Source organism: Pinus tabuliformis, chromosome 5_2 (genome assembly GCF_031772625.1).
Source record: "Pinus tabuliformis cultivar Carrire ecotype Pingquan chromosome 5_2, CPIR1, whole genome shotgun sequence".
In the NCBI taxonomy this organism is placed as follows: domain Eukaryota; kingdom Viridiplantae; phylum Streptophyta; class Pinopsida; order Pinales; family Pinaceae; genus Pinus; species Pinus tabuliformis.
In genome coordinates, this window is record NC_142306.1 from 382,654,773 (window position 1) to 382,666,549 (window position 11,777).

The following is an 11,777-nucleotide window of genomic DNA, read 5'->3' on the forward strand; positions in this document are numbered from 1 at the left end:
TGAAGGTCATGTTTCTCCATTCTTGGTTGAACTCTGAGCTCCTCACTTTGGAGGAAATCGAAGTGATGTGAAAGAAGAGCGTATTTTTCCAATGTAAGAACTTCAATCTACATCGTCATAGGATGAGAGGGCACCTGGACAACTTCCTCATAGTTCAAATCTTACAGATGACAAAGAGCCTTTGCAACCTCACTACATTTTAGCTTCTCGATGAGTAGATGAATATAACTCTCCCAGAGAAGCAAGGTCTGAGAATGAGAGTACAGATAAATGGAAGAAACGTTCAACCAACATGGACAGTGAGGAGGGGAGGTACGCTTCATTTTTCAATGACATTAAGAATGGAAATGGTCAAAGTATTTCTCCTGAACCAAGAGAATACGTGGGAGAGAGATCAGAGGGTGCAAGAGGAAAATAAGAAAGTTATGAGCATGATGGAGGTCAAAGTACTGATGGTGTCTCTGTTGGGTTGTGCTATATTCTTTCCATGACTACCCCATGCACGGTGGGGTAGTAGCCATGTCTGTATGTTGCATGTTTCATCGGGCACTGCCAGGGGGTCACAAGGGTGGTGGTTGTCCCACGATGTGAGGGGACCATAGCCCCCTTGCATGGGGAAGCACCATGGGAATTTTTTTTTTTAGACACTATATTAGGTGGGTTGACCTATCTATGTTTTTTTGCACAGATTTCTCACATGGTTTTGGGCATGTTGCTTTTCTATCCATGGTATTTTGTAGATTTGGCCAAGGGAACTATGGTTATGTTGTAATTCAAGGTTAATGGATTGGGGTTTACGGATGCTTTGACATGTATATATATGTATTTTAACATTGAAAGGAACATAATGAAAATCAATCTCGTAGTCTCAGATTTGTGATCTAGGGGAAAATCTCTGTGTACACCTATTTCATGTTTTATGCTCTTTCCACTATTTATTTTATTTTTTATAATTTTGATGCAGGTAATTTATGTACAATTTTAAAGCCTACATTTCATATCAGAGTTGTTTTGGCTCCAAGGGGATGCCCTTGCCGTTGAGGGGTTTCGTGCTCAAGCGTGTGGTAGACCCTATTCAGTGAGAGATTCACGTGATCGATTCTTGTGGTTAAAGAAGATAGCGAGCAGTGGAAAGATAAAGATCAAGAAATTTAATGGTCAAAGTTTTGATTTGTGGAAACTCAAGATGGAGGATCTGCTGGTAGATAATGATTAGTGGATCATAGTCGATCTGTGTACTAAACCAAAATAAATGTTAGCTGAAAACTAGGAAAAGTTGGATTGGAAGGCAAAGAGCACAATACGATTGTGTGTCTCAGATTAAGTATTGATTAATGTATCAGGGGAAGCTTCGACGAAGGCTTTGTGGGACAATTTAGGGACATTGTACCAATCTAAGTCTCTGGTTAATAAAATTTCCTACGGAAGAAGCTCTATAAACTCAAGATGAAAGATGGAGACTCGGTGAAAGAGAATCTGAATGCATTTAATATTGTGGCAATATAGTTATTATTTCTTGATATTAAATTTTTACATGAAGATAAGTGCATCATTTTGTTGTTTTCTCTACCAAATTCGTGGGATCGTCTGGTTGTTGCAATAGGTAGCAATGCAACTTCCTTGAAGTTTGGTGAAATAGTCTCATCCTTACTATCAGAGTAGATGAAATAGGAAAATATGGAGGGCCAGAATGGTGATGCCTTGTCTATATGAGGACGATCCCACACTAGAAACAAAAATAAGTCCTCGAGTGGGAGATCTAAATCTAGAGGGACTTCTAAATATCTAGGAAAACATATAAAGATGTGTTGGAAATGTGGAAAGCAAGGGCATTTGAAAAGGGACTGTAAATCTAAATCCCTTGAGAAAGGAAAGCGATATGATGATGCTCCTTCTCCAGATTATTTTTGTACTACATAAATGACACGATCAAATTCATTCAATGAAATAGATGGAATTATTTCGAACATCTTATATGGTTTTTCTTTTCTACTCCAGAAATGATGATCAAATTCATTTAATGAAATAGTTGGGATTATTTTACAACCACCTTACAAAGCTTCTAGGTTTTGAAAAAATTCAATAATGTTTGGAACTATTGAGAGAAATTGATTAACATAAAAGCCTTGGTGGCTGGGTTTACTTTGGGAATTTATTTGCAGACATCTGAAGTCTATTGCATAGTTTAGTGGAGGGAAGTTCTTTATAGACATCTGAAGTTTATTTCAAATTTTAGTGGAGTCTTTTTTCATATCTTGCTGGTGGATTTAGAAGAAAATCTCCTTATAAGAAAGGAAATCTATGGCCACTTTGGGATAGTCGTATTCTAGATGATGATGATGATGATATTGAACCCCAGTTAACACAATAAAAAATTAATTGAATTCAAAGAGCCAAAAAAAGAACAAGAATAGGTACCCCTTGTTCTAGCCAATGAAGCAGATTGTATTGAGCAAATTATGTCTGAGTCTACAACCAAGGAGGCAGATTGGAAAGACCAAGAAGATTGTGAATTTGATGGGATATTATTGGAGGATCTAGTAGTGGTTTGGAAGATACAATGACATCTTCAATGAGGAAAGAAATATCTAGTGACATGTCGCTTTATTTAGGAATTCATGGAAAACCTGTATAGGTGAACATGTTAGGGTGCATATAAGATGAATCATGGGAGTCTTCTACAAAAGCAAAAACCTTTGATGTTGAATATTTTCCTCGAGAAACCCTTAACTATAATCTTAATTTGGACAAGACTGTAAAGAAACAACCTTGCATTAGAGCGAAAGTGCATCTCAGATATTTGAGTAAAAATCTTGTAGGGGATGTCATGATGTTCGTTATATCTCCCCTACAGGTCAAAATTATTATTCTCTTTTAAAAGCATTTTTGGCATCGAAGCAACAACAAAACATTCAAGGAGTAATAGATGGAAATCATGATCATAATGTGGAGGGGATAACAAGTTAAGAAAATTCTTTTGGAGGTGTTTCTTCATTTCCTCCTCTGCAGAAAACTTGGGCATGGGCTGTAAGAAACATGTCTTCAAATTCGGTATGTGCAAAGACGTCAAGGAGAGTCTATAGTTCCAGGGAGGTAGTAAAACATGAAAACAACAATAATGAAATTGATGAGCATGCTTTCAAAACTGACACAAGACCAAAGCAACATGTATTTAGGAGATAGAAGATGCATAACTGTGTCAATAAGAGGATACATGTTTCAGAGCAAACATTTCCTCTTACAAAAAAATATACTTGGGTAAAGGAATATACCTTTTAATCAAAGAGGTTTTTCCAGAAAAATATGATGAGAAGTCTAAGCGCACAAAGACCGAAACTCAAAAAGTCAAGGCGATGTCTATTAATAGTTTATGCAATTAGTAGTAGAAATAATAAAGTTGTTCTATAAGATTTTCTTGAAGGTTAGAAACGTAAGAAAGAAAGACAATTCCCCACTATGAAAATAAATGTTGAAAATTCATGGAAGTGGTTGATAAGATGCACAAATTGTCTCAGAGCCCTAGAAAAGAAAAATCAACAGCATAATGTGATCATGTTGACAATGAATGGAAACCAAAATCCTTGTTTTATAGAAAATCCATTTTCTTTAACCAGATTTCTCCAAGCGACTCTGGAGGTAGGAACTCACATGGGTCTGGATCAAAAGGACCTACCCCTTTCCTCACACATCAAGGGTGTGAAGATTCTGTTTCTCCACTCTTGGTGAAACTCCCAACTCCTCACTCTAAGGGAAATGGAAGTCATGGCAAAGAAGAGGATATTTTTCCAACGGAAGAACTTCAATCTATGTCGTAAAAGGATGAGAGGGAAATTGGACACCTGCCTGAAATTTTGAAGCTTTAAGATGAGGAAGAGCCTTTACAACCTTACTACATTTTAGCTTCTCGCTAGGCAGATGAATATAACTATCCCAGAGATGCAAGGTCTGAGAATGAGGGCACAAAGAAATGGGAGAGACATTTAGCCAATATGGATAGTGAGTACGGGAGGTACTCTTCAAAGTGCAGTGACATTAATCATGGCAGTGGTTAGAGTATTTCTCTTGAACTAGGAGAATACGTGGGAAAGATATCAAAGGGTGTAAGAGGAAAATCAAAATGTTTCAAGGATGATGCAGGTTAAGGTATTGGTGGTGTCTTGGGGAAGGATGATGTAAGAAGAGATGAACAATATGACTTGGAATTGAATCAATGAGAGCTTATGGAACTGGATGATGGAAATAATAGCGAAGATGATAATATTGGACAACCACCTAAATCGAAGTTTCATGATGAGCCCAAGACCTCAATTTAACTTGAGTTTCCACTCACACAATGAATGATTGATATGATACGAGGTTGTAGAACTGTTGATGAATTTGAGAGGCCTACCAAGATAGACACAGGCACATATGGAGTTGTCTACAGATCGGAGAATAAGAAAACTAGGGAGATAGTCACTTTGAAAAAGGTAGAAATCGAAAAAGAGAGAGATGCATTTCAAATGACTCATCTAAGGGAGATAAATGTCTTTCTATCATTCCATCACTCATTGGCTGTTGATGTAAAGGATGTAGTGGAAGGAAGAAACTTGGACAACATTTTTATGCTGATGGAATACATGGAGCATGATCTAAAAGGACTAATGGAAACGATGAAAAAGTCTTTCAGCTATAGCGAAGTTAAATGTTTGATGTTGTAGCTTTTTGAGGGTGTTAAATACCTTCATGATAATTGGGTTCTAGATAGGTACAAGTTCCTTATGTTTCTCTTACATTTTGTTAGGATATTCCAACGCATAGGAAATAGTTAAGTATAACTTGGTCTAGTGTAGAGTTAGGTAAAATTTGTTTATTTACTATTACTTTTGTAACTTAAAATCCAACGGTCATGATATGTAGTGATCCGACGGTTCAGTCTCTCCTCGGTATTACCGACACTTGATCCATGGCTTAACACCTGATTGGTCCATGATCTCTATTTAAAGAGCACTGAGGGTCATTTGTAGGGAAACCGTTCATCAGAGAAGCTTATGTAAATTTTCATTCTTTTATTAATAAATTGCCTAAAGTGGCCACGTTGGCTCAGGCCGTGGATTGTTTCCCTCTTTGAGGGTTTTAACGACATCAACAATACTGGTGTATTGATCTATGATATGTCCTTTGGTTTTTTGTCTCAGGAACTTACCCTGCAAATTCCTCCATGGCATCAGAGCTATTTGAGGGCCGCATCTGTTGGTGATCCAAATCTGTAGCCGGTAGAACTGCATTTAGCTTTCGTTTCCTAGATCTATTGTTACTGACTAGTTTCGGGCCCAGAGGACTAATCTATTGTGTTAGGAGAATCGTTCTAGTGAGGAATCCCTTTCATTTTACGTGAAAATGTTTTTGATAACCCTAGCTACGTCACTTTTAAGAACTGGAGGTATACAGTGTTTATTTGCAGTTTTTAGTTATTTTCTCTCTGTTTATTTCAGTTTATTTAGCTCTTTGTTTTTCTCTTTACTGGATCTATACCTTTCATTTCTGCGTATGATCATTTCCCCATGACTCTGTGCAATGTAGGCAAATCAGAAACTGAAAGGAAGGATTTTTCTCATGCGTATGCCCTTTTCCACTGCACCTCAGTGTCATCTCGAAAAATTAGAAACATTGAGGAAAATATTTAGTTTCTGGCCAAAGGTAACTTCAAGCTGTAAGGTTTGTTTTTTTTGTATGTCCATGTTGGGTTTCGTTTTTTTTTGTTTTGTAGGGAAAAAAAGGCTTTAATAAGTAAGCATGCACCCCAAAGCTTCAGTGACTAAAGAAAAAAAAACCCTTCCTCTTTTTCGAAAATTACTAACCTTTTAATATAGCTCACTTGGTCGAAAGCTACTTTATGAGAATAGAGGTCTTGAGTTCAAGTCTTTATTTTTGTTGAGCTAATTAGATTATGTTTGGAAAGGGGGCATTTTTTCTTAAATATAACATTATCATTCATTTCTGCACATTCCTGCACTTTGTCGGCATCTTCAACAACTTTTCTTCAAAAAGACATAACTTCTTCATTCGGAAGCTTTTTTCAGAGCCGTTCTTTTTTAATCAGCCTAATTTTTCGAGATCTTTCCATTGGAACACTTAGTTTCAACAGATATAGCTTTAGTTTCTATTAAAATGGAAATTCCATGCCAAGTTATTATTGACAGCACCAACTACTTCCAATGGTGGTCCTACATTGTGGATTCACTTAGAAGTAGAGTTCTCTACAGAATAGCCTCAGGCCAAGAAACCAAACCGAAAGATGAAGATAAGGTATCGAAATGGGAAAATAGGCAAGATAAAGCACGTGGATTGATAGGGATGTCTATTTCTCCAGACCTTATATTCCATATCACAAAACTTGATACTCCTAATGAAGCAATGAAATAGATCACTAAAGTTTTTGGAATTAAAAATGAACTTAGAGCACATCAACTCGAAAATGAGTTGCTTACATTGGGCCCCAATAATTTTTCTTCCATTGAAGATTTTTTGTCCAAGTTCAATACCCTTAGACATCTCTTGGAAGGTGTTAAGGTTAAGAAATAATATGGTAACCTTATCTATTCCATTCTTACTAAGTTGGGACCAGCCTACTCTGTGTTTGTTTCCACCTTCCATTCTACAAGAGAAGCCTTCATTTCTCAAGGACAATACTACAAATCGCCTTCCTTTGATGCCTTTTCTGATTCTTTAATAAGAGAACAAGAAAAAATCTTACATCTTGGTCTTCTTAATCTTGGAAACTCTTCAAAGAAAGCCTTAGCCGCTGAGCAGCAACCAAATTCAAAGAATCCTAAGAAACCATATCCTAAAAAGAATGGTCCTAAAGCAAATAAGCGTCCAAAGCCATTTCAGTCTCAAAATGAAAAATGATTTCAAAAAAATGATAAGGCAAATAAAAACAAAGGGAAGAAGACTGATAGACATTGCCACTTTTGTAATCGAGATGGCCACTTAGAATCCAAATTCTTTAAGAAGATGGAAGCCTTGGAAGCAGCAATGAAGAAGCATAACATCAATTTGGAGCACTCAACAACTTGAACCTCATCTTCAGGAATAGCACTTTCTACATGTTGTTGTTAAGCATCTTGGTCTGGATATGCACTAAATGTATCTTATTCTTCTCATTCTCATGAGTGGTTCATTGATTCTGGAGCTTCTTACCACATGGCCAAAAACAATGCCATGTTTTCTTCTTTAAATGATTGTAACACCAAAAATATATATGTTGGTGATGATATATCTCTTAGTGTTGTAGGGACTGGAAAAGTTCATATAGAAAATGGTTAGTTCAATGATGTATTATGTGTTTCAACCTTATCCTGCAATCTTCTATCTGTATATCAGATAACTCATTCAGGTGAAGGTAAAATCGTTGAATTTTCACCTCATGATGTTGTAATTATGGACCTAAGAGATCCTAGACAAATTTTAGCTACTGGCATTGCTGATGACTCTACAAGGTTGTGTAAGTTTAACAACTTTGGGTCATCGAGTCTTCCCTTAGTATTTTTTGCTCATAATGATGATGTGAGCAAACTTTGGCATGAGCGATTTGGTCACTTAAACTATCGCTCCCTTCAGAATCTATGTAAATAAAATATGGTGACAGTTCTTTCAATGGTATCTTGCAGAGATGGTGTTTGTTCCGTATGTGTACTCAGAAAACATCATGAGGATAATTTTGAAAAACGTGCCTCTTGGCACGCCTCAGCCCCTTTAAATCTTGTGCATAGTGATTTATGTGATCCACTTCTAGTTGTTTCATTCTCTGGCTACAAGTATTTCTTAACTTTGATTAGCGATTTCTCCAGACGCACTTGGGTATACTTCTTGAAACTCAAGAGTGAAGTATTTAACATGTTCTTGGCCTTTAAGGCCTTTGTCGAAAAACAATCTGGATGTCAAATTCTTAAGCTAAGATCTGATAATGGCGGAGAATACGTTAACAAGAAATTCATCAACGTTTGCACAGAGAATGGAAATCAAATTCGACACACTCTTCCATATACTACATAACAAAATGGTATAGTTAAAAGGAAGAATCGCACCTTGAAGGAAACGGCTAATTGTATGCTTCAATCTAAAGGACTTCGTATTATTTTTGGGCAGAAGCAATTAACTATGCAAATTACATAATAAATCACACTCCTACTAAGGTTTTAAAGAATATCACTCCAGAAGAAGCATGGAGCTCAATTAAACTAGATGTAAGTCACTTTTGTGTTTTTGGAAGTGAAGCATGGGCCCACATTCCAGATGAGAAACATAAATCTTTAGAACCTAAGAGTGAAAAATGTATTTTTGTTGGATATTCTGAAGATTTCAAAGGGTACATACTTATTCCACTTAGGTCCAAAAATGTTATCATTAGAAGAGATGTAAATTTAGCTGAAAATATATCAACCTACGAGCCTAGTTCGGTGGATGTGCCACCTCTCTCTATCCCTTCTACTTTTAAAAATATTTCTTCTTTAGATGATGATAGCAAGGATGAAAATCCTCCCCCACCTTCTCAGGATCCTCCTTCAGCTCCTCAGCTTCCAAAATGGGTTCGTGTTACTAGGGATGCAGCAGGTGCTCTTGCTGGTGATCCTACAGATCAACGACATACACATTCTCAGTTCGATAGAGCATCTTTTTACTAGCTCAAGATTCAGCTAATTATGATCCTGACACCATTACAGAAGCTTCAGGCCATCCATATTGGGATGCATCTATGAATGAAGAATATCGTTCATTATTGGCAAATGATACATGGGATCTTGTTCCACTTCCAAAGGGACGAAAACTTGTTAGATGCAAATGTGTTTATAGAACCAAGTATGGACCAGATGGAAAAATTGATAAACATAAACCTCGTCTTGTTGCTAAGGGTTCTTCACAAGTTGAAGGCATTGGCTATACTGAAACCTTCTCCCCTATTGCCAAAATGAACTCTATCTGCCTTGTTCTTTCCCTGGCTACCTCTTTCAAATGGGAAGTCCATCAGATGGATGTTAAATCTACCTTCTTGCATGGGGACTTGCATGAAGAAATATATATGGAACAACCTGTTGGCTTTATGCAAATAGACTTCAGCCTTGTATATCGGCTTAAAATCCCTTTATGGTATCAAGCAAGCCCCTGGAGCTTGGCATGCCAAAATGGATAGCTTTCTTTTAGATACTGGATTTTCTAGATATCATTATGATAATACTATCTACACCAAGAAAGTGGGCAAGTCCCTTATCATTCTTGTTCATTATGTTGATGATCTTATCCTTACTGGTAGTGATCCCAACCTTATAAACCATGTGAAGTTCAGCCTTAAAAAGAGTTTGAAATGATAGACTTAGGACACTTGCATTATTTTCTTGGTCTTCAAGTCTTGCAATCCAAGGAAGGTATTTCGCTTTCCTATTCCAAGTATTCATGTGATATTCAACACCATTTTCACATGGAAGACTGTAAGCCAGCCCCTTATCACTTTCAGTCTAGAAACAAACTTTCAGTCACTTGTACTTCCCCTAAAGTTGATGCTACCTTATACCGTCAACTTGTAGGAAAAATTTTGTATTTGACCCATACTCGTCCCGACCTTTCCTTTGTTGTTGGCCTTATTTCATGATTTATGCAAAACCCACATGAAAGTCATTGGAAAGCAGCTAAAAGAATACTTCATTATGTTCGAGGTACAGTTCCGTTTGGGATTCATTATAGTGCAGAAGCATCTCCTCTATTTGTTGGTTTCACTGATTTTGATTGGGTTGGTGACCCTGATGATCAGAAGTCTACTGCAGTTTATGTGTTCACTCTTGGTTCAAGACCTATTACATGGGTTTGCAAGAAACAAAGTTCCATTTCTCTTTCTTCAGCAGAGGCAGAGTATCGTGGTTCTATAGAAGCTAGTAAGGAAGCCCTGTGACTTCGTTAGATCCTGTCAGAGTTTGGATTTCAGCAACAACATCCGACTACACTTTGGTGTGATAATAAAAGTGCCATTCAACTATTCAAACATCTAGTCCAACATCAGTGCAGTAAACACATTGAACTGCACATGCACTTCATCAGAAAGCTCATTCACGACCATGTTCTTCAAGTGCAATGTTGTTCATTAGATGATCAAGTTGCAGACATCTTTACAAAGGCTCTCACAGAGGTGAAGTTTACTAAACTTTGATTTATGGTTGGACTTCAGGAAGTTGTCACTAAGGGGGGATTGGCTCTAATGCTTCCTTCCTTCTCCTATTGTGTCATATTTGTACATCCTTCAATTATATCCCAAGTTGTTCTTAAGGGGGGATGTTAGGATATTCGACACATAGGAAGTAGTTAAGTATAACTTGGTCTAGTGTAGAGTTAGGTAAAGTGTGTTTCTTTACTATGTACCTTTGTAACTTACAATCTGACGGTCATGATATTCGATGGTTCATTCTCTCCTTGGTATTATCGACATTTTATCTGTGGCTTAACACCCGATTGGTCCATGATCTCTATTTAAAGAGAATGGATGGTCATTTGTAGGGAAACCGTTCATGAGAGAAGCTTATGTAAATTTTCATTCTTTTATCAATAAATTGCCTGAAGTGGTCGCATTGGCTCAGGCCATGGACTGTTTCGTCTTTGAGGGTTTTAACCACGTCAACAATACTATTGTATTGATCTATGATCTATTTGTTAGTGGTGTCCTTTGGTGTTCTGTTTGAGGAACTTACCTTGCAAATTCCTACGCATTCTCTATTGTTTTTAAATGATGTGTATTATGCATGCCATGTGTGCCCTTGATATCTTTTGTTAGGTGTTTTCTTTGTCTATTTATCGAAGATAACATACAAGGAGCATTTTGTCCATGCCCATTATGCACTTGATATATTTTTTTATGTTATTTCTTTGTCTATTTATCGAAGATAAGATACAAGGAGACTTATAGATTTTTTATGGAAATCGACGCTGAATGCAGCTATCTACTTTGTTTATTTTTTCTAGGGACTTGAAGACTTCAAAGCTTCTTCTAATCAATTGTGGTGAATTGAAGATATGTGACTTTGTCGTCACCTTATGGTAGCTTAATAATTTTTTTAATATATAGTTGTGTGGCTTGAATGTTGATTGCTTGCAATACAAAGGCTTGTTGAACATTTAATTTTTCATTTAATGACCATACCAAATAGAATTTTCAACATTTTTAATTTACTAATGTTGATCCTTTGTCACTAATTTCTTGCGGATATGAAAAATAGTAAGCTAATAAAAAATGATTTACTTTAGTGTTCATTAAGTGCTAGATTATTTTTATACTCCATAAATGAAACGATAAAATTCAATTAATGAAATAGATGGAACTATTTCAAACATCTTCTATGGGTTTTATTTTCTACTATAGAAATGATGATCAAATTCATTTAATGAAATAGTTGGGATTATTTTTCAACCACCTTCTCAAGCTTCTAGGTTTTGCAAAAGTTTAATAGTGCTTGAAAATATTGAGAGAAATCGATTGACCTAAAACCCCTAGTGGTTGTGTTTCCCTTGGGAAGTTCTTTGTAGACATATGAAGTCTATTTCATAGTTTAGTGGAGGGAATTTCTTTGTAGGCATCTAAATTCTATTGTAGAGTTTAGTGTAGGTGTTGTTTCCTATATTGCAAGTGGATTTAGAATCAAATATCCTTATAATAAAGGAAATTTATGTCCACTTCAGGATAGTTGTATTCTAGATGATGATGATCGTATTGAACCCCAAGTAGCACAGAAAATAATAAAATAGGATTCAAAGAG

The 11,777-nt window shown here is 36.5% G+C and overlaps 1 pseudogene; it reads left to right on the forward strand.

Annotated features, from left to right (window-relative positions):
- Positions 1–292: 292 nt before the first annotated feature.
- Positions 293–11,065, forward strand: LOC149159064 (uncharacterized; annotated as a pseudogene).
- The last annotated feature ends 712 nt before the right edge of the window (positions 11,066–11,777 follow it).